This window comes from Papio anubis, chromosome 3, assembly GCF_008728515.1.
Source record: "Papio anubis isolate 15944 chromosome 3, Panubis1.0, whole genome shotgun sequence".
Taxonomy (NCBI): domain Eukaryota; kingdom Metazoa; phylum Chordata; class Mammalia; order Primates; family Cercopithecidae; genus Papio; species Papio anubis.
In genome coordinates, this window is record NC_044978.1 from 130,318,872 (window position 1) to 130,343,647 (window position 24,776).

Consider the following 24,776-nt stretch of genomic DNA (forward strand, 5'->3'; position numbering starts at 1 on the left):
TAAGAGTTGAACCACTAAAGAAAATATACATTGAGAAAATTTGTGTGAAAATAATATTTTAATCTAAAGAGAAATAATCTACTTATAAGAAATTCAAGTGGGATATCACAGGACTATTTCTTTGCCATCATTAGAATGCAGGATTAGACTAATAATTCTCTGGTACTAACCAAATCTAAATAGTATAATAAAACTGAAATAACCAAATCTAAATAGTATAATAAAACTGTACAGCTTCTCTTTGAGGTGGAAAGTTCCCAGTAAAGGTTTTAGAGAAGCAACATCAACATCAGAGTTTAAGAGAAGGGCATTTTATACATTATAAGAGCTAGTTTAGGCCGGGCGTGCTGGCTCACGTCTGTAATCCCAACACTTTGGGAGGCAATGGCAGGTGGATCATCTGCAGTCAGGAGTTCGAAACCAGCCTGACCAACATGGAGAAACCCCCTCTCTACTAAAAAAAAAAAAAAAAAAAAAAAATACAAAATTAACCAGGCATGGTGGCACATGCCTGTAATCCCAGCTACTCGGGAGGCTGGGGCAGGAGATTCATTTGAACCCAGGAGGTGGAGGTTGCAGTAAGCCAAGATCACACCATTGCACTCCAACCTGGGCAACAAGAGCAAGGGAAACTCCACCTCAAAAAAAATTTAAAAAAAAAAAAAGATCTGTAATCTGTTTTCAGGTCCCTTATACTACTTTTGATAGTTACTAGAAGGAGGTGTCCAATAAAAACGGTGACAGATAAGCAGAAGTATGATTAGAGCTGAGAAAATATTAATCGTATCATTCATTCAGTCTCATCTCTCCTTCCTCTGAGAAATTATTTTCTGTTCATTTTGCTCACATAATAATCAGATAAATTATTATGTCAAAAAGAGTATCTTCTATCTCTATAATCATGAGAAACTCACATTATCCATAAAATCTATTGAATAAATTCTATCATAAAGAGCATTATTAATGAACTTGTTTCCCCTTGATTTCTTAGTCATCTATCCAGGAATTCTTCACTATGAATTCCTTGCCTCTACTTACAATCTAGGTGCAATCTAGGTACCTTCTAAAATACTATCTTTATACACACACACAGACACATATACACGTAGTCTATAAAACTTGCTCTACACAGCAAAACTTGTCCATTTCAATATTTTTCTTTTAGTTTACAGTCTGAACAAGCTCTCAGACTTGAGCCATTGCACTTTGTGCATATTGACTTCTAAATTGCCTACTGTTTCAGACAAGGACTTTTACACAAAGGAAATAGAGATTTCAATTTAGTTTCTAATTTCCAACTCTCTCTCCATTATATATTTAATTTAATCTTCTTCTATACCTATGAGCTTCCAACTAAAGCTGCAACTTGTACTGGAAAATACTCATTTAAAAAAATACAAAAAAATTAGCCGGGCACGGAGGCCGGCGCCTGTAGTCCCAGCTACTCGGGAGGCTGATGCCGGACAAAGGCGTGAACACAGGAGGCGGAGCTTGCAGTGAGCGGAGATCGCGCCACTGCACTCCAGCCTGGGTGACAGAGTGAGACTCCGTCTCAAAAAAATAAAATAAAATAAAATAAATAAATAAATAAAGCACTCTACACCAATAATTAAGTAACCAGGATTTCACAGATCACAGAGGAAGAAAAGAGTACAGTAATATAGGAACAATAATAATAAGAGTTAGTACTTACTGACTTTACTGGGTGCCCAGGCACTTTTACATGAAATAATTAATTCACAAAACAATCCTATAAGGAAGGTCACTACTATTATCTCCATTTAAAAGAAAAAGAAATTGAGGCAGAGTAGCTTTCAAAAGTTATTCAACCAGTAATTAGTGGAGTCAATATTTAAACCCAGTTTAGTTCTAAAGCCAGTTTGCTTAACCACCATACTACACTGCCTCTGAAATTTCATTTAGTGAATTAACATCATCAACAAATATGTTACTAAATACAGTCCTATTCATGAGTGTTTATTATAAAAATGCATGAGCTTAGACCTAGGAATTAATAGATGTCAAAAAGATATGACTGTATCTGAATTTTAAAATAAAAATTACATTAGAACATTCCTATTTTTGTTGCAGTTTCAATGTAAAGCAGTTCTTAAGTAAAAACAATTTGGAATAGAATATTACCCCTTAATTCATATCACCATAATTATTTCCTTAAACAATGCTAAAATGACTTAGAATAGTAATACCTATTTGTTAGTATCAAATAAGATAAATTATACACAAAGAAAATAATATTTAAATGCTTATAAAGCAAAACCTCTAAGCATAATTTAATCATTTGTCAACTAACTTACACTGAGCACTCACTGTGTTCATGCAGCACGTCAGAGGACCAGCAAGAAGAAAACAGCCTTACCCTTGAGAATTTCTCAGTCAAAGGGAAGTAGACATTTCAAAATTACCAAATGTTAAGGGCTATAATAAAGGTATGTTGTAGAGCTACTGGGACCAAGAAAATACAGTAATGTTTTTGTTGAGTGTGGAAAACTCCAGGAAGACCTTCACAAAGGCAGTGACATTGCAAAATGTATGTGCCTTACCCAGTCAGAGGCTGGGGTTAACAAGCATAGAACATTCCAGTCAAAAGGAAATACATGAAAGAACATGGCCTGTCTGGGGAATAAGCAGGGTCTTGGGTTCACAGGGGCAGGAGATGAGCCTGGCAAGACTATGTGACTTGACTACTGTGCTTTAAAATGCCGGCTTTGCGGAAGTACCTACTGGATGCATGTAAGCAAGGAGGAGACATGGTCTAACCTATTCTAGAAAATTTGCTCTGATTTCAGTGTGTCTGATGACTCACACTGTGGGTAGACCCAATAGGGAAGGAACTGCAATGGCTTCCCTGAGAGATGGTAAAGGACTGAGCCAGGGCAGCAGTGGTGTAGAGATTTGATAGTGAGATGGTTTGCCATAGCTTCTCCCAACTCCCCCTAAATGCTGAAAAAGAATGTCTTACAGACTGCTGAGTAATAGCCCAAATTCCCTTTAAAGTAATATACCCTTGGAGTTATATGTAGTCCAGTTATACTAGCTTTTTAAGATGAAATAGCTGAAAATCTACAAGTCCATATCTCTTTTCACTATTGGGAAACAAATTAAGCTATAACAAATAACAGAACTAAAAGTCTAGCATTCAGTAGGGAGATAAAATTGCTAATGAAAAATGGAGCACACAGTTTATGCTAACAATTGTATAAATATGTCCAGTGGTACAGAAAATACACACAATTACTTGATTTTAAATCTATACTGTATAAGTGTTTAACAGTCTTGTTCCTTGTTATATTACTTTCAGCATTCTTAAATCAACTTTAAGAACTCTTTATATCTGTGCAGTAGGAATGCATGTAATATACAAGGACTGTAAGTCTTTTTATTTTATTAGTAGGTAATCCATCTTGCTCTGTTGCCCAGACTGGAGTACAGTGGTGTGATCATGGCTCACTGCAGCCTCGACCTCCCAGGCTCAAGCAATCCTCCTACATCAGCCTCCAGAGCAGCTGTGACTACGGGCATGTACCATCACACCTAGCTAACTTTTTTTTTTTTTTTTTGATAGAGACAGGACTCACTATATTGCCCATGCTGGTCTCAAACTCCAGGGCTCAAGAAATCCTGCTGCCTTACCCTCCCAAAGTGCCAGGATTGTAGGCATAAGCCACTGTCCCCAGCCTGAAGTCAAATACTTCATTAAATTTTACAAATCTTGGAGACTTTGAATATTCCAAGTGAAGTTTACCAAACAGGGATACCTTTAATTTTTTTTAGCACAGATTATCTCACCCCCCAAAAAATTATCTCACTTTTATCTCATTTTTTTAAAACTATGAATTTTTTCTTCAGTCAGAGCCAGCATGCCACAGTAAAATGTCTGTCTTGTCCTAGCTGACACTTTCCCCTGAATTACTTTCAGCGCTATTTTTTTCTTTTTTTTTTTTGCAAATGTTTAAACATTTATAATTTTCACTCTTGTATCGAATACAGGTCTTTGAAAGACAACATTATTTCAATATCCTACATAATCCTTATTTAATTAAGTAGTGTGCTACTATACATTCTAAATATTATTTCTGATTGGGCGTGGTGTGGTGGCTCACGCCTATAATCCCAGCACTTTGGGAGGCCAAGGCGGGTAGATCACCTGAGGTCAGGAGTTTGAGACCAGCCTGGACCACCCTGTGAAATCCCATCTCTACTAAAAATTAAAAAAAATAATAAAAAAATAAAAATTAGCTGGGCATGGTGGTGGGCACCTGTAATCCCAGCTACTTGGGAGGCTGAGGCAGGAGAATTGCCTAAACCCAGGAGGTGGAGGTTGCAGTGAGCCAAGATCACACCACCGCACACCAGCCTGGGCGACAAAGTGAGACTGTGGCTCAATAATAATAATAGTTTGTTACAAAATCTTGCTATGGTTTGAATGCATTCTCCAAACTTCAGGTGTTGCCAGTGTGATAGTAATAAAAGGTGAGGCCTTAAAGAAGTGAGTAGGCCATGGGGACTCCTTCCTCATGAATGAGATTACAGCCCTTATAAAACAGGTTTTCTTAAACAAATTTACAAGAAAGAAACAAACAACCCCATCAAAAAATGGGCAAAAGATACGAACAGACACTTCTCAAAAGAAGACATTTATGCAGCCAACAAACATGAAAAAAGGCTCACCATCACTGGCCATCAGAGAAATGTAAATCAAAACTATAATAAAATACCATCTCTTGCCAGTCAGAATGCAGATTATTAAAAAGTCAGGAAACAATAGATGCTGGCGAGGCTGTGGAGAAATAGAAACACTTTTACACTGTTGGTGGGAATGTAAATTAGTTCAACCATTGTGGAAGACACTGTGGTGATTCCTCAAGGATCTAGAACCAGAAATACCATGTGACCCAGCAATCTAATTACTGGGCATATATCCAAAGGAATATAAATCATTCTACTATAAAGACACATGCACATGTATGTTTGCTGCAGCACTATTTACAATAGTAAAGACTTGAAACAAACCCAAATGCCCATCAATGATAGACTGGACAAAGAAAATGTGGCACATATATACCATGGAATACTATGCAGCCATAACAAAGAATGAGTTCATGTCTTTTGCAGAGACATGGATGAAGCTGGAAACCATCATCCTCAGCAGACTAACACAGGAACAGAAAACCAAACACCGCATGTTCTCACTCATAAGTGGGAGCTGAACAATGAGAATACATGGACACAGGGAGGGGAACATCATACATGGGGCCTGTCGGGGGAGGAGAGCAAAGGGAACCAAGGGAAGGAAAGCATTAACACAAATACTAATGCACGAGGGGGCTTCAAACCTAGATGATGGGTTGATACGTGCAGCAAACCACCATGGCACATGTAACAAACCTACACGTTCAGCACACATATCCCAGAACTTAAAGTAAAATAAAAATAAAAACAAAAAAGAGGCTTCCTACAGTATTCAGCTAGCTTACCCTTCTACCTTCTATGTGAGGACTCAGCAAGAAGGCCCTCACCAGACCTCAACTGCTGGTACCTTGTTCTTGGACCTCCCCACCTCCAGAACTGTGAGAAAATAAACTTCTGTGCTTTATAAGTTATCTGGTCTGTGGTATTCTGTTATAGAAGCACAAAAGAGACTAAGACAAACATCATTATTTATTTAAAGTTTATGAAATGTTGTAAACTCTATTGGTATGGTAACCTTCTCCACAAATGTGTTAAATATATTTAAGCACATCTCAGTCAGCTGGTTAATTGGTTTTTAATTCACTGATAGCTTGGTTCTACCTTTTTATACATTTTTATTATTACAGAGATTAAAACTACATTTAATCTAGACACACTAAATTGTGTTGCTACATTACAATTTTATTTAAGGAAGCAACCATCATTGTGTTTTAAGAAGTAAGATATGTGCAGCCTTTACTGTCTGCAGCCTCTTACTAAGGGCAAGGTCTTGTGCTTGGTCCAAGCCAGCAGCAATGAGAGATCCCAGTTTGGGGCTTATGACAGTGTGACTTTCCTCTGCCTGTTCTTATCACCTTGTTCTCCACTGTGCCATCTGCCATATACCTATGCAGAGATCCAGAGTTACAATTTGCCTTTCTTCCTCTAGGCTTACTGAATAACTTTATCCTCTAGTCTCCACAGATAACCTCATTTCTACCTTCCAAAAATGAAAACAATTAGTCAATGTATCTCTTTTTGAGAAAACCCATCATATCTTAAGAAAGTATCTTATTATATTATTTTCAAATGCAGTTATACCTAATGTTACAAATATCACAAGCAATGAAGCCAATAATAGTTAAATCTCACTGGGATAAAGATGGGCAGAGGCATATATTCTCCAGACTTTTAATTTAGTAGAATTTTATGTACCTAATTCAGGAAAGTTCAGTTGGTGGGCCAGCAAAGAGAATACACAGGAATGTGTGGCTGTATGTGAGTGTGTGTACATATGTGTCTGCATCCCTGAAAATGAGAATCTGCATGTGTAAGAAGTCACATAGAGGTGTATTGTGCTGTGTCCATTCAGAATGATCAATGTCTTTCTATTGGAACTAATTTATACAGTGCTTATTTTCAGTTTTTTTGTGTATCTAAGTACAAGTTCATAAATAGTTCAGAAGCCTGCTAGTTTTATGAACTTCTCAACCTAATAGGATTTACCAAGTGAATCAAAGCAGATGCAAGCAGCAGGCTTTCAACACAAATTTTATCTTTGTCATTACCTTGCCCTCTCTGCTCTCCCACACCTAAGGGAAGCTCTGGTACAGACTAAGATAAACTATAGGGATGATATGGTTTGGCTGTGTCTCCACCCAAATCTCATCTTGAATTGTATTTCCCATAACCCCTACATGTCATGGGAGGGACCCAGTGGGAGGTAATTGAATCATGGGGGCGGTTACCCCCATGCTGCTGTTCTCATGATGGTGAGTGAGTTCTCATGAGATCTGATGGTTTTATAAGGGGCTTTTCCCTCTTTGCTCAGCACTTCCCCTTCCTACCGTCATGGGAAGAAGGATGTGTTTGCTTCCCCTTCTGCCACGATTGTAAGTTTACTGAGGCCTCCTCAGCCATGTGGAACTGTGAGTCAATTAAACCTCTTTCCTTTATAAATTATCCAGCCTTGGGCAGTTCTTTATAGGAGCGTGAGAACCGATTAATACAAGGGACCACTGCTAAGGCATTTTCATTAGTATAGGTTAATTTGACATAGTCATAATGGGGAATTCGTGTTTTACATTTATTTTTAAATTCTTAAGTTAATTAAAATGTGTTCAACATACTTGTTGGTGCTCTTTCTGGATACAAAAAGATTGTGTGTAAATACTTTATCCTTTTCATCTCCATCTTAGAATTATAGCACAATAGCTAGCATGTAACAGATAATAACTATTTGTTGAATGAATAATGATTTGAAATAAAAATATCAGTGAGAAAACATAAATGTTGACAAGTAGCTCAAGGCTGTTGGGATAACCTGAGCTAGAGTGCAGATCATAACTACCCGTCTTTATAAGGAAGCTAAAAAGGGAAATATGAGGACAGTGAGAAGAACAATGACTTTCTCTCTCAAGCTTAACTTAAACCACCAAGAAAGTTCTTAAAGCCAAAGCTTTTCTCAGACTCTCACCAAAGCATAAGAGTCAGAAAAAATGGTCATTTTCAAAGGAGTAGAAAATTCTGTACAAAGTAAACAACAGCTGAAGCAGGAAAGGAACATACGTTTTCTCACTTAGTGGCACGCAGGCAAAACAGAACATAGGACCAGCTTGGTTATTTTCTTTGAATACAGGAATTTCCAAAACATGTTATATAGCCATGTTCAAGTATGAGTATAATGACAGAGTTCCCTCTGCACCCTTTCATCAGCCTATAAACTCAACAGCAGAGTCTTGTCAGAATAGGACCAAACTGGAAAAACCACGTCTGTTTATCTCTCTCAGAAAAGATGCTAACCTTAGGATGTGAGCGGTGCACCACGAGAGCACAAGGTGTTCCTTCTCTCTCAAAGTCAGTCCCCGAACTGAAAAGAAAAATGTTCTCAGTTGGCGTCCCTGCCCTGTTTTTCATCCAACAAAGAATATGCACTATGAATTTTCTCAAGCAAAAACTCACTGAATTATTTTAACAGGGGCAGACTCAAGCACTTTTTATTAAGAGTAATAAATCAATCACGAAATTAATTTCATGAAATATGTTTTATAGGTAATGTGAACAAACGTACAATGTGACCAATGATTCAACAAGTATAATTATCTACAAGGCCTGTTTCGAAGGAAAAAAAGCTGTACCAAATTGATGCTTTAGCTGTTTTTGCTTATACCTTTGCTGTGTTTGTAACTAAATTTCATTTAATCATTAACTATATCTTTCTGTCATTAATTCCCTTTCCATTTTTAATGACTAAGTGGGATTCTGGAGTGATTAGCAGATAATCTCACACTCTTTCATGAATATGTGCATTTAGCCATAATAGCAAGGCTCCATTTATGGTACACATTTTCTTTCAAATAATATGCAAATATACTGCAAATGTTTCAACACACACAAACTAGAAGTACAACAAAATTAAGATATTAAAACAATAAACTACATTTAAATGCATATTATATTTAAATAAGTTTAATAAAACTTTAAATAAACTTGTTTTAAATAACACTTTACCTTAAATGAAACTTTACATTTAAATGCATCATTTTATAAATCATTCTCCTTCATTGGGAAGTTATTTTTTTAAATTATTCTAAAAAGTTTTAAAATCTCATCAAATACATGCCGTGGATTTAGGATTGGGAAGAAAAAAATGTGTAGAATCACAACACTTTAACATTCAATGTAAAAGTGTTCTCAGTAACCTCAGCTCTCAGTAATAGAAAAAGGAAAGAATATCACCCATGAAATTACACAGAATTTTAGAGGATACATTTCAGTCCACCTTTGTATGGAGGCACCACTTGTGGTTTGACACAGCATAGTTCCACTGTGACATTTGTCACATTTTCCTGAGCCCTACCTTCCCACAGAGAAAAAGGCCATTTCATGCTGTAACCTTCCACAAAATCTTTCAGAAGAGCTTTTTAATAATTTGGAGGTTATAACAGAGATGGTGATCCAACCAACCTAGACAAAAGCCTACGGTCAAAATTAAACCTGACTGAAATTACAAGGAAAAGTCCTGGGTGAAAGCACTCCATTTATGGCTGATTAAAATTTATGATGTATTTGTTCCCAAGATTCTCAAGAGAGAAGTCACAAATCTATTTGTTTCTGGCCATAGGTTTTGCATCCAAATTTAAGACTGGTGACTGAGAGGTAATGGTAGTCAACTAATTATGGTATGGCTGTGGAGTTTTGTTTGTTTGTTTGTTTCTGTTTATTTTTAGAGACAGGATCTTCAGGATCTTGCTTTTTTACACAGGCTGCCCTCAAACTCCTGGGCACAATGGATCCTTTTACTTCTGCCTTCCAAGTAGCTGAGACTACAGGCACACACCACTGCACTCAGCTGCAGAGATTTTTTTAAAAACCAACAAATTCTATAATGTACAACCAAGTATTACTTTATAAATATGTTAGGCCATACCTGCTTTCATCTAGAAAATAATTGCTAGAATAAGATAAATGGGTCAGTCAATACTCTCAGATAATATAACAGGAGAGTTCTGATAGGCATCAAACCAATTTCACTCCTCTCATAAAGAACCCCTCATTGCTCTGCCCCGAAATCAAATCCTTTCCGTGACATTTTTCCCGTCCTGAGGAGTTGAGAATTCTCCTAGTCCTATCTCCTCACCTTCCCAGACAAAGTTCTACACAGCATCATCTACACTTACTGTCTTCTTGATGCTCATCTCCCAGGAGGTCCTCAGCCTACTGCCGTCTGCCTTCTCAGGCTGTCACGACAGCAAACATGTTCTCATAAATGGTAAATGTCACTAAACCTAAGGGACAACTTTCAGCCTTAATCTTCCTTGGCCTCTAAGCAACGACAAGGCTTATAACTCCCTCTCTTCCTAGAGTTTCTGGACAGTGCACTCCCATGGTTTCCAGCAGAATATACAGAAAAAGCCCACAATCTCAGAAGCTAGAATGCCTGGTTTTAAATCAGCCCTACCATATATTGGTTGGTGACAGTCTCGAAGTTACTTAACCTTTCTGGGGCTCACATATTTTTCATCTGTAAAATCAGGGATCATAGTAGCACCAACCTCTCAAGAATATTAAATTGATCTAATATATGTAAAAACATGTAATACAGTGCCTGGCACATAGTAAGTATCATATATGTTTTAGCTTTTACCACTATTTTTTTTTTTTTTTTTTTTTTTTTTTGAGATGGAGTCTCGCTGTGTCGCCCAGGCTGGAGTGCAGTGGTCGAATCTCCGCTCACTGCAAGCTCCGCCTCCCGGGTTTACGCCATTCTCCTGCCTCAGCCTCCCGAGTAGCTGGGACTACAGGCGCCCGCCACCTCGCCCGGCTAGTTTTTTGTATTTTTTTAGTAGAGAGGGGGTTTCACCGTGTTCGCCAGGATGGTCTTGATCTCCTGACCTCGTGATCCGCCCGTCTCGGCCTCCCAAAGTGCTGGGATTACAGGCTATTTTTTTTTTTTTTAATGCTCCTTCTCTGGTCACTTCTTCTTTGTTGGTATTTGTCAAGGTTTGTTCCTAGAATCTCTCTTTGCCCCATTATCCTTCTATTTAGTGATGAGGACTGACCATAATCTCCAGCCCATTCCTATTTCTTGAACTTTAAACACATATATGCAACTGCCTGCTGGGTATTTCAAATTCAACATGTCCACAGATGAATTCATCTTCTCCCTTCCAAGCCTGTTCCTCCTCAGTGTTCTCTTCCTCTAAAATTACAACCACCTCCCACACAGGCATCCAAGCCAGAAAGCACGAATCATGCCTCACTGTCATTCCCCTCATCTTCCAAATGCAAACAAGTCCTGCAGATCCTACCTACCTCCTTACTGTTTTTGAGAACATCCCTTCCTCCTCTAACTGTGTCAGTCTAGTCTAGGTCACCACTATGTCTCTCCTGGATCACCATATACCTTCACTGTCAGCCTTATCTTTCCCTAAACATTTTCCACATGGCAAAGAGAGCACGCTTCAAATGCTCAAATCTGCTTGTGTTTCTGACTCCACTTAAAAGTCTTCCATGTCATAACTAATATAGTCCACAGAGCTCTTCATAATGTAATCTGGCCCTGCATACTTCTTAAGCCTCATTTATTATCCCTCTCCCTCTTGCATAACTTTCACCTCTTCAAATCTCTGTCCCCACTGGACCTTCACATACATATGCTGTTTCCTCAGCCTGGAACTTTTTCCATCTCACAAACCTCCCCACTTCATCTGACTATTCCTGTCCAAACATGTTTCCTCAAGGAGACTTCCTCTGACACCCACAGTATATTCAGTACCCTACGCTCATAAAAAAAACCTGCAGTCTCTTAATAATTTTCTTACAATTTATTCAAATATTGAAAGTTAGCATGCAAATAAATAATTGGAAACTGTGATACATACTATGAAGGAAAACATCTGTTTCCCTCACCAGACTATAATCTCTTAAGGACAAGACCTTTTCTGAACTCAATGCCTACAATAATAGTCTTTCACATGTATGTTATATATATTTATATATAAATCTGTAGAAGAAGAGGAATATCATTAATGCCAACAGGAAAATACATAATGGAAAAGAAAGAGAAAGACAGCATCATTGCCTATCAGAACTCACCTGTTATATTATCTGGGAGAATTGACTGTCAACACCCATCTCCACACACCAACCTTGCACCTCCAATTTCATCTCCATAGCTTGAACGAAATGAAAGGTGATCTATGAAATAGCTGCGATAATCCCTGATACATGTTTTGAATTGGTCAATAAATATTAACAATTTGTTGTACATGTTACATTGCAGTAGACATCAAACTCTATTCAAACTAAAAGACCTCAAAGATTGTAGAAGCTAAAGGCAAATGCCATTATATGAAACAAGTACAATAAATTGGTATACAAACAATATGTGAAAAATAAATTTTTAAATTTAAAATCTGTCTGTAATGATTCTGCCTTAGAATCCCAGGTAATAAAAGATAACCAGATAAGATTGCTAAATAGAAATGGCAGACTAAGAATACGTTGGTTTTTTTTTTATATTTTTACTCTTTATCTTCTTGCTCTTCCTCTCTCACCCCTTTTTCTTCTTCTCTTACTCCATTCTTTCTCCCTCTTTCTCCTCATCCCCTGCAGTAAATAATATACTACTGTATTAGTTTGTTTTCACACTGCTATAAAGACGTACCTGAGGCTGGGTAATTGATAAAGAAAAGAGGTTTAATGGACTTACAGTTCCACATGGCTGGGGAGGCCTCAGGAAACTTACAATCATGGTAGAAGGTGAAGAGGAAGCAAGGACCTTCTTCACATGGAGGCAAGAGAGAGAAGTGCATGCACGGGAAATGCCAGATGCTTATAAAACCATCAGATCTTGTGAGAACTCACTCACTACCATGAGAAGAGCATGGGAGAAACTGCCTCCATGAGCCAATCACCTCCCTCCCTTGACACGTGGGGATTACAGGTCCTTCCCTCCAGATGTGGGGATTACAATTGGAGATGAGATTTGGGTACGGACACAGAGCCCAACTACAGCAACTACATGATTCATATAATGTCAGAGATATCCCCCTGACTGGAGATTTGTCAAGGAAATCAAAGTAGAATCAAAAGATTTTTAAATATAAAAATAACATTATAATTTTTGTTAAAATCAAATAGTAAATGGATAAACAAGGAAATGTCAGACAATAATCTTGAGAAAACAAATAGAACATGAAATTACTTCTATAAATTAATGTCAGATAATTGCTAAGAGCAGAATCAATTTTATGGAAGAGGGATAACACAAAATGTTTCAAATTGTTTTCTTTTAAATTGGTGGTATGGGTATTTTGGGAAAGATAAACCATTATAACTAACTCTAGAACTTGGTCTTAGCTATTTGAGACCTCGTCTTAAGCAGAATTACATGTTTTAACTTAAGCCTGAAAACCCCACTTTTTCTTGTAAGAACTTATTTGGAGCTTCTGTCAAGTAATTGGGGCTACCCACAGACTACTGAACAGAGGACAATTTTATCCAGGAATTCCTTCCACTTTTATCAAATAACAGCTTTGGAAGGGACAAACAAGGAATCATCAAGAGGGGGAGAATACAAGCCTACGACATCATATCAAACAAGGTCTTTGCTCAATGACATGCCAGGGAGGTCTTCCCTCATCTCTCTATCTGAAACTGAAATCCTCCACTACACTCCCTATTCCATATTTCTGCTCAACATTCTCCTTGACCATTCCTACCATCTAATATACAAAATATTTCATTTATTCATCCAGTTTATTTTCTGTCTCCTTCCACCAAAATATAAGCTCCACAACATCAGGAATGATTTTTTTCTTTTTTTTTTTTTTTGTGACAGAGTCTCACATTGTTGCCCAGGCTGGAGTGCAGTGGTGCGATCTTGGCTCACTGCAAGCTCCACCTCCCGGGTTCACGCCATTCTCCTGCCTCAGGCTCCCGAGTAGCTGGGACTACAGGTGCCCGATACCACACCCAGCTAATTTTTTGTATTTTTAGTAGAGACACAGTTTCACCGTATTAGCCAGAATGGTCTCAATCTCCTGACCTCGTGATCTGCCCACCTTGGCCTCTCAAAGTGCTGGGATTACAGGTGTGAGCCACCATGCCCAGCCAGGAATGATTTTTTAATCTATCATATCCACTACTGTATTCCCACAGCTAGAACAGGACCTGACACATAGTAAATGCTCAATAAATATTTGTTGAATGAATAAATAAAATAAAATCTATTCTTGGAATCAATATGGTAACTGACAGTGCATTTCACATTACCTTTACCTCTACATGGTTCAGTTTAATGTAGCTAGAAGTCTTGTCATAGATTAAATTTAAAAATGATTTTCTGCACTAATGATAAGAGTTCAATAGTCACCTTGATCAACAAGGAAGTGCTAATCACATATGAGTCAATTCAGATTAACTCCCCAGAAATTACTCTGTATCCACATTTACATGAGTGAATGTCCAGAAGAAAGTATATAGTAAGTTCCTTTGTTTGGAGAATCATAAAGGAGAAACTGCCTCACACCAGAAATGAAATAGAAAGTGGTGAGAATTCTGGGTCCTCAAAATGGTAGACATCTGCACCCACCATGATCAGATAATCCAGAGCAAGCTTGCAGCCTACGAGGAGGGACCATGGCAAATAGTCCTTGTGTCAGTGCCTGGATCAAGAGCTGGAGTAGAGGACCCAATTAATCTGCCATTGCCATTCCACATACAGTAAAGAAAATGTTGCTTGCTAATTCCCTGGGGAATCCAAGAACTGATGTGCTAAGGCCAACTGAATATCCCCCAGAATTCCCTACCTAGTGCTCAAGGTTCCATTGATTTGCCCAAATAGATGTCAAATATCCAGTACTATCAGACTGGTCAGTTTTTCCTTATCAGATATGCTCTTACAATATACATTTGCCATTTTTCAGTTAATTGCTCAAATTCCAATTTCCTCCAATCCAATCCATCTACTTTCCTTAAGATGTAATGGCAAGACATCTTCCTCTCTGCCTTCCTTGACTAAACTAATTCCATACTGCTCTTCTTCTCAGATTTCCTGTGGAAATTATAAAAATAATATCTTAGATTTGCAGAGAAGTTGAGAATCTACAGAGCTCATTCATGGTAGTGTCCCCCGAGTTCCCCTCCCACCCACACACACTTTCTTTCTGTGTCCTAACCAAAAATCTTAGAGTGCCTTGACCGTTTTGTGACCCGGCCAGCTGTAGGTTTTTCCCAGCAGGCTTGAACCCAAACTGGGGCTTTGAACATTCCTAAGCACTAATAAAGGCATCTAGGTCATTGCCCAAAATACTCAAAGAAACTGGCTGTAGCCCTGAGCTGAATTTCCGAAACCCTAATATAAACTCCCTACCCTTACCCGCTTCTGCAGACAAACCTATATAGAACACCCCTTTTGTCTTGTCTATCTTGAGGACTGCTGCAGCGCTCTGTAAGTTACTGTAATAAATGTTTTGGACTCATCCCCCTGGCATTTGGGCTTCTTTCTTTGGAATCCCAACTGGCCCCATCTCAGGACAGTTTGGGGCATGCTCTTGTGGGGACTCCCCTGCTCTAGGGGTGAGTCCAGCTTCAGGTTCTGTATTCACATACTTACTTAGATAAATAAACAGCAGACTACTATTTTATACACACATGTTTTTCTTGTACCTGCAAGCCCTATGGCCTCTCCACAGCTTGCTCTTCCCAATCCTAGTAGGGTTCACCCAGGAGTACACATGTTAATGAGGAAATAAAATTAGTTTATTATATTGAAAAGTACTCCCAGGGCATTTGTCTTGATAACAGCTGAGTTTATTTTGTTATTTCAGTGATGAAAGTGCTTGGTAATGATCCAAAGCAAACCAATCTTTTTCAAAGTTTTTAGTGTTTAGTGTTAACAGCAAAATGTAATGCTTAGTGTTAACAACAAAATTCCCTACCTGACACGGTATTAAAATGTTTTACATTCAATTTTCTCAAAGACTCAGGTATGTGCTACATGCCCATTTTGCAGATTAAAAACAACAACAACAACAAACTAAGTCTTAAAAATGCTAACTAATTTGCCCATATAAGCAGATTGAGAATCCGAATCTGCTCTGTATGACTTGAAAGCAGAAGCCCTTAGGCAACACAGTCCGCAGTCAGGCACTATTCTGTTACACACAGTGTACTGTCAGGGCTGCAGGACAACAGGAAGTCATCTCAGGTATCACCAGGGACATTCAGGGTATAGAGCAAATGTGTACAACTGCCTAGGGCCTCAGGCAGAGCCATGCAGTGACTAAGGGAGGCAGCAGGAAAGGGAAGAAGAGGCTGAAGTTAAATAAGACTGGAAATATTCAAGTAAACCATGCTCCCACCTCATCCTCAAGATAAAAAGAGCTTTTCTTGGGGAAAAAGGATGGAAGGCTTCACTTCCACACACACCGCTGAGGTTCCAAGTGTTTAAGAGATTGTCTTACCTTCTTTTCTTCTTCAGTGCTACCTACCAATCTTCCTTTTAACCAGATTTATCTGACCATATGAATAGATTCAGGGTTTGAAAAAGGTCAGGACACAGTGAGCCTCAGTCATTAGCCTAACAGTCTAATTTTCTTTTCCAAATATTATATTAAACTTTTTTATTTATTGTCATAGAGCATAACGGATAAATGCACAGATTTTGTTTTGCCATTCACTCACTGTGGGACCTTGGAAATGTTGCTTAACCTCTCCGTGCCTCAATTTACTCATCTGTAAAATAGGGATAACAATGGCACCTATCTCTTTGGAGATACTGTGAGGAATAAATGAGATAGTATATGTAATGTACTTGAGATATTGCCTGACCCAAAATAAGCTCTCCATAAGTATTTGCTATTATAATTATTATATAAGTAATGTGTCATAAGGATTATAAAAAATGATAGCTAATATTCAATGAACAATGATGCTAAGTACTCCCCATTTATTTCTCATATAAACCCTGGAAGGTAGACATTCTTACTGTACCAATTTTACATGAAACAGAGGCCCAGAAATGTGAATCCACAAATTACCCAGGCAACAAATGATAGAGTTAGAACTCAAGCCTACCAATCTACTCCAGAATCAAGCTCTTAACTACTATATTATTTCAAGTAGGTAATGATACTTGCTAAAAGATACTAAAGTTTTGCTCTGTGCCAGGCATAGCTGCAATAGCTTTACAACTCTTTCTTCAATTAATTATCACAACCGCCTTATGGAATGGATGCTTTTATTGTTTTCAACATACAAAGGAGAAAACTGAGGGACCAGGCATTACACAACTTGGCCAAGACCACATATTGTATTAGTTCGTTTTCACTCTGCTATAAAGAACTACCAAAGACCAGATAATTTATGAAGAAAAGAGGTTTAATTGATTCACAGCTCATCAGGCTGCATAGAAGCATGGCTGGGAGGCCTCAGGAAACTTCCAGTCATGGCAGAAGGTGAAGGGGAAGCAAGTTCACCTTACCATGGCAGAGCAGGAGAGAGAGAACAAGGAGGGAAGTGCCACAGTTTTAAACCATCAGATCTCATGAGAACTCACTCACTATCATAAAAACAGGATAGGGGAAATCCACCCCCATGATCCAATCACCTCCCACCAGGTCCCTCCCCTGACACTTGGGGATTACAATTCATCATGAGATTTGGGTGGGGACACAGAGCCAAACCATACCACACATCTCGTATGTAACTAAGGTAAGTGTACCCCATACGAAGAAGTAAACAAACCAGAGGCACTAAATTTTCATCTCTGTGACCTAATACCAGATAGAAGATAACAATTTTCAAAAAGGAAACTCCCTTCTGGTATGTTCATCTGAACAGTTTCTAAGCCAGTGTGACTCAGAGAAAGACTCAACACTGGAATCATAAAAGAAGAAACTGATTAAATGCTAATATATTTGGTTTTGCCTTACTACTCAATCGTTTTCTGCCTCTACTAGCAGCCATTTTCAATAGTCATTTTTAATGTCCTATACCATTTGAATAGAATATAATTCACTATTAGCAAATATGGACCAACTTTTCACAAGGAGCAAGACCATTGGTTTCATTTGGTTCATAACCCAAGGAAATTATGGACAACACAGGGAGAGATGGTGGCTGAGTATTCATTCTACGTAACTATGACACAGAGGAGAATCTGCCAATGATATATTTGGTCAAAACCCACAGGAATTTACAGTCATGACTTAACAATACTAATGGATAACAATTGATAAGGTGTGAAAAAGGATCATACACTAGCCGAATATACTCTTGAAGTCTTTGTGCAAATTAGAAAGATGCGCTTTGTGCTGCTATAAAGACACATGCACACGCATGTTCATTGTGGCACTATTCACAAGAGCAAAGACTTGGAACCAACTCAAATGTCCATCAATGATAGACTGGATTAACAAAATGTGGCACATATACACCATGGAATACTATGCAGCCACAAAAAAAGGATGAGTTCATGTCCTTTGTAGGGACATGGATGACCCTGGAAACCATCATTCTCAGCAAACTATCGCAAGGACAAAAAACCAAACACCACATGTTCTCACTCATAGGTGGGAATTGAACAGTGAGAACTCTTGGACACAGGAAGGGGAACATCACACACCACGGCCTGTCATGGGGCGGGGGCAGGGGAAGAGAGGGATAGCATTAGGAGATATACCTAATGTAAATGACAAGTTAATGGGTACAGCACACCAACATGGCACATGTATCCATATATAACAAACCTGCACGATGTGTACATGTACCCTAGAACTTAAAGTATAACAGAAAAAAAAAAAAAAGAAAGAAAGATGAGCTTTGGTTTGGTGAGCATAACACAAACTTGACTGTAGCTTCAGCACTCTAAACCAAGGGCTTGGTGTATGTTTCAAACAGATCTTGATGAATCTGAGATAATATGGGAAGGTACTTTTAGAAGTCTTGAGAGACATGATCAGTAGCAAAATCAGAAACATACTGATATAGATCTTGAGACGAGAATAAATACATGGGCCAAAAGGAAAATGGCAAGCAAATTTTCTTTACAGGACAATTGTGTGGGAGGATGGCAATGTGTCATAGGAAATAATACTTGTCAATGGTTAGGACAAACTTATTAGATCCCTTATATTTATATCAGAATTAAGTACTTGACTTGCTGGACAAAAACCACAAGAGGAATATATGAAAGAGCAATGAAAAAATTTAAGATTTTTGTGGATTTTTTAGAATGCTACTGTAGGTAATAAAAAGGTTGTGATCAATTACGTTATCACAAATTAACTACTAGAAGACAAATAATTAATTAACAAGGAATGGTAAAGAACCCCAATTAGGAAAAGAGAAGACATGATGACAATGGTAATAAAAATGGACCAAAAAAGAAAAAAAAAAAAAAACTGGCAGTTACTGAGCACCTAATGCTATGAGCTTTACCTTCATTACCTTCACAATAACCTTATGGGAAACACCATTATTAGTACCATTTTACAGATGAGGAAACTGAAGTGTAAGAGGTTATGTGACTTAACCAGGATCTCATGTAAAGTAATAGAACTTGGATTTACACCCAGGCAGTTTAACTCTGGAGTTTACCTGCTTGACCAACGGACTATACAGTCATGAGTTAAACCGACAAAAATAGCCAAAATTGACAAGAACATTGATGCAGGTAACTAGGCACATCAAATGTTGTCCCACCTCCATTTGCATGGGGAAAAGTCAGAATGATGATGTTCCTGATAGCGATGGAATACGTGACCAGAATAGAGTGATAGAAATAAGAAGATATAATGAAATTCAAATACTGTTAAAATGACTTCTCTACTAACCAGGAAAATAGCTTACAATAAGGAAGACTTAGAACAAACAAAATGGAATGAACCTCCATGCCTGGCTTCATCTTGCCTCTGGAATTGACTGAGAACAAGTTTGCTGTGTAGGCGTTTCATGGTAATGACTTTACTATTATTAACAATGACAATAGTTCCAGGCAGTATTTCATATTTACATAGCAGCCTTCAACATAGGAGCAAAAGTACCTGGCAAACATTCTCATTTTTATTATTGATGCCTTAGATTAATAAAGTGCCTTTCTGTCAAAGAGCTCATTAATCCTTACACAGACTCCTGTGACACAAATAGGCAAGCAATCATTTCTACATTTTACATATGGAGAAACCAAAGCTCAAGGACCTGTGCATAATTGTTTAGCAAGATTGTAACTGAGCCTAGAATGAAATAATAAAGAACCCAGTGTTTTCCTGCCCTTGAGTGAAACTCTTATTTACAGCTTCTTACTCCAAATTATCTGAGACATTGGGGCCTTCTTTAACAACTAGACCCTCCCACTCAGATTTTTACTGCCTCTTGTTCAAGCTGGATTCCCTCTCTCTCCTTCCTTTTAACTGCTCATCCTGCCTCTCTTATCTCTCTTCTTCAAACCAACATTACTGCCAGAATCATCTTCTTAAATCTGTTTAGAGAAAAAGGAGAGGTTCTTCATCATCTATGGAAACAGACCCCAAATTCCTTCACAGATCATTCAAGGCCTCCCGCAGCCTCAGTCTGGCCCCAATCTATTTTCCTAGCCATGTCTCTGATACCATGTCCCCTATGCGTAAGTCATGCAAACCTAAACTTCTGAACTCCAAACCCACCCTGCTCCTTGATCATTCTGTTCCTTCTTCCAGAAATTACCTTTCCACCTCCAGCTGTATCACAATATGCTCGCATTTCCGCCCCAGTGCTGTCTTCCTCATGAAGCCCTCCTGACTTACCATCTGGACAGGACTGCTTCCTCCAGCTCCTCCATGTTTAGTCTTATTTGTAGCACTCATCACATTTTACCTAGGACTACAGTGACTTATGATAGTACATCTCTCGTTAGAACATTCTGTCACTGAGATTCCCAGAGTCAGGTCCCATGTCAGATTTTGTGACAGGTAATGGGTGAAAATGAGAAACATCCCTGCTTTTGTGAGGCTTACAGTCTGGCAGCCTTCCTCATTTATGGTACCTTATCTAAATGGCAAAACACTATTTTCTCAAGGGTGTTACATAATAGTGCCAGGCTAGATGCATAAAAGAGACATTTATTCATTACATACAACAGATACGTTTTAGGAGTGGTTCTCAAAGTATAGTACACAGACCTCTGTGGGTCCCCAAGACTTTTTCATGTGGCCCCCAAATTAGTCAAAACTAATTCCAAATAAAATGAAGACATGGTTCAACATTGTCACTCTCATACTCTCACAAGCATATGGTAGAGTCTTCCAAAGGTGACTCGATGTGTGGTATAACAAAAAATTGAAAGAATAGGTAGATAAGAGAATTCAGCTGCTTTCTGTTAAAGCAGTCATTAAACAGATTGGCAAAACGGTAAAACAACGCCACTTTGTCACTAAAGTATTTTCATTTCTTAAAAGTAGTTTTCATAAACAGATAACATTATTTATGTTAACATGTAATGGGTTCACAATCATTCATTTTTAAATAAATTACATACATATTTTAAATTTTACATTTTAATTTATAAAATGGTAAATGCCAGTGGCTATAACAGAAATTCTTTAGGTTTCTCAATACCTTTCAAGAATATAAAGGGATCATGAGACTAAACCGTTTGAAATTACTGCCTGAGGGCAGTGGGCTCATGTCTCTCTGCAGACCCTCATTTGAGAATGCCTGAGTAGAAGCTGAGTTTAGAGACAGGGTCTTGCTCTGTCACCCAGGCTGGAGCGCTTATCACAATCACTACAGCCTCAACCTCCAGGGCTCTAGAAATTCTACCCTTCAGCTTCCTGAGTAGCGAGGACTATAGGCACACGTCACCACTCTCAGCTAACTGTTTTACTTTTCGTAGAGTCAGTGTCTTGCTATATTGTCAGGCTGGTCTCAAACTCCTGGGCTTGAGCAATCCTGCCTCAGCCTCCCAAAGTGCTGGGATTACAAGCGTGAGTTACCATGCCTGCTCTCAACTTCTATCAAAGAAACTATCCTTTGTGTGAGATTTATTCACAAGATTTTCTCCTTTCTCTCCCCACCCCCAAAGCCCCCTAGTTTAATAGTGAGCTGCTTGGGAACAGAGACTAAGTCAAACTTATCTTTGTTTCTGCAGCACCTGGTACAGAGTAAACAGTCAGTAAATATTTGTGGGAGGGAGGGAGGGAGGGAGGAAGGGAGGGAATGTGAGGGGAGGGAGCAAGAAACTGTGTGATATTTATTCTTCCAAGACTCTACCACAGTAATCTGCCCATTGAAAATGTCTGTTAACTTCATGTAAATGTGTTTGTATTGATATCATATCTAAAGTGACCAAGGCTTCAATAGTTTCACCTGGTATGTTAGAAAATCCCAGTTGAGTTTAGAAATCATTATTTCTAAAGGCAAATTTAAAAGATTTCTCTCATAAGTAAATTAATAAACAAGTCTTTGTGCACATTAGTCTTTCAATAGCAAAGGATAATTTTGGGATAAAGAATGATGCAAACTTGGAAAATTGATATGGTCAGTTTGGCTGGCTATGCATAAACTACCTATCTTCCTTATGGATAGTACATCTTTAATAACTAAAAGTGACTTCCTATATCTAAAATATCTTACTTCTTGATCTAGAGTAAATAAAAATGGGCAGAATTAAGCTTAAGACAACAAAAGGGGGAAAGTTAAAGCAAAACTGTGCATTGGCAAGTCCCTCTCTGAGAGCTTTCTGAGCCCTCTCTCCCCCTCCTAGCTGCTTTGCATCCTCATGGAGTTCTTCACCAGCCAAGGCTTCCCTCATCAAGGTACCCCACTTGAATATGACCTCCTAGGTATTAGCTCATTCTTTAATTCAATCTGTGTGCAACTTAATCCACGTAATTTTTACAATTGAAGAAATTTAGACATCATCTATTACAACTCTCTCATATACAGTTGAAGTTCAGCTTTGTCTTATCTTGAAATTATTTTTCACTATTGAAGGACTAGTGTGCACAAATATTTGTGCATTGATTACTAATGAGAGAAATCTTTTAAAATTCGCCTTTAGAAATCAGGATTTCTAAACTGTACTGAAATTTTCCAACATACCCAGTGAAACTATTAGTGCCTTAGTCACTTTAGAAATTAAGACTTACCCAAGGGAATATTAATTCAGGACATAGCTGGGATAAAAATCTAGCATTAAGTCCTCTTCCTTTTCCAGAAACTATTTGACTAAATCTCCTAAACTCAAACAAATACTCTGCTCTAGACCATTCTTGATTCCCTCTCCATATAAAAATTTTTCCTATATATTCCTTCAGTGTCCTTCTATTTTAATGCACCATATTTATTCAAATGTGGTTAGTACCTATGATCCAAAATCATTATGACTAATTCACACCTTAATTCAAGTTAATCAGGTTAGCAAGCCAATCAATTTGCCTCATAACATTTCTATTTGAATAGGAATGGTTGAAGTCTTCAACTAAAAGAACAAGTGGAAATTTTATACACGATATCGGGTTCAGAAACAGAGATACATGAAAATCAGAATGTGTTTTGGTTTCTTACATTTTAACAGAGAGTCAGACATCTATACAAAGGATCAAAATTACAATAATTGAAATGAATGAGAGTTTATTGCCTGTGATGTTTCACTTTGTTAACCTAAACCCTGGTTGACAACAGGATAGTCAAACAAATACATGACATGATACACAGGTGTCACGAGCTATCTTCAGGGAATTGACTCCAGGACCACCCCTGAGGATACCAAAATCCAATGATGCTCAAACCCCTTGTATAAAATGGTAGTATCTGCATATAATTTACACACATCCTCCCATATACTTTGCCAGCTCCGGATTACTTATGGTACCTGATACAATGTAAATGCTATGTAAATAATTATTATACTGTATTCTTTATAACAAGGGAAAAATGTCTGTATGTGTTCAGTACAGACACAACCATCATAGGCCTAACTACATTTTCAAACCATGGTTGGTTAAATCTGTGGATGTGAAACTGCAGACACAGAGGGCTGACTATATTAGTCTGAAACTCACAAAAGATGACATACAGTCATCCCTTGATATATCCAGGACCTCAGGTCTCTAACCAAATCCATACATACTCAAGTCCAACAATCAGCCTTGTAGGAAAAGTCAGCCCTCCTTATCTGGAGGTTTCACATCCCAAGAATACTGCATTTTTAATCCAAGTTTGTTTGGAAAAAAAAAAAAATATGTAAGTGGACCTACACAGTTTAAACACAGGTGTATAGCTTAAATTGTTTCCTACCCACCTTTTCATGTAGTTTCTGCTTAATATATTTTATTCAATCTTTTTGGCAGGTAATGGGTACAATATCATATATGTACTCGTGTGTGTGTGCACACACATATGTCTTAATGTAGAAGAGTATCTTTATTAAGATGTGTGTGTGTGTATATATATATATATATATATATATATATATCTTAATAAACTAAACACCAAAGCAGAATTACATTCATTCTTAAGGTTTATAAGTGACTTTCTGAAAGCAATACTATCAAGATTGTTCACAAATTCGAAAGAGCTTAAAAGTCAGTCTCAGGATTTAAAGTACTAACAAACCACCTGGGTTTGTTACAAAAGTACAAATAGAAAGAAAACTTTAAATTTATGGTATCTACAATGCAAATAATAAATTATCACATAAGATGAATGCTGTTAAACTATACACTAAATTTTTCAAGTGTTAACCTGAATAGGTTTGTTATGCTAACCAATTTTTCATTAAAATCTCATACTTTGATTTTAATAGTAGTTCCTCTGATACTGGTTATCAAAAAACAGATAATTCTTTATGAAGAACCTCAAATTTTTGCAGATGCTTACTCAGTCTTCAAATAAACTCCAGGAAAACCCCGATTTCTATGAGAAAGTGTTGAATTTGTACTCCTGATCTGGCATCAAATTACTCGGGAACTCTCAAACAGTGACAGCCCCAAATGCATCTTCCTAAGAGACATAGCTACATGTTCTACCAATCAGCGGAGAAAAAATGTTTGTAAAAATTTTTTACAATACTAGAGTGTCTTAGTCCATTCAGGCTGCTA

The 24,776-nt window shown here is 37.9% G+C and overlaps 1 protein-coding gene across 15 annotated transcripts in view; it reads right to left on the reverse strand.

Moving 5' to 3' along the window:
• Positions 1 to 24,776, reverse strand: part of MAPK10 (mitogen-activated protein kinase 10) — a 336,526-nt gene that overhangs the window by 298,949 nt on the left and 12,801 nt on the right. The window contains exons 3-4 of one of the 15 annotated variants that reach the window (XM_009207124.4): positions 11,788 to 11,867; positions 7,993 to 8,059 (exon numbers count right to left, since the gene is read on the reverse strand). The exons of the other annotated variants lie outside the window; for them this stretch is intronic. The gene's annotated coding sequence lies outside the window, so the exon portion shown is untranslated. The remainder of the gene's footprint in view (positions 1 to 7,992; positions 8,060 to 11,787; positions 11,868 to 24,776) is intronic. 15 annotated transcript variants of the gene reach the window in all.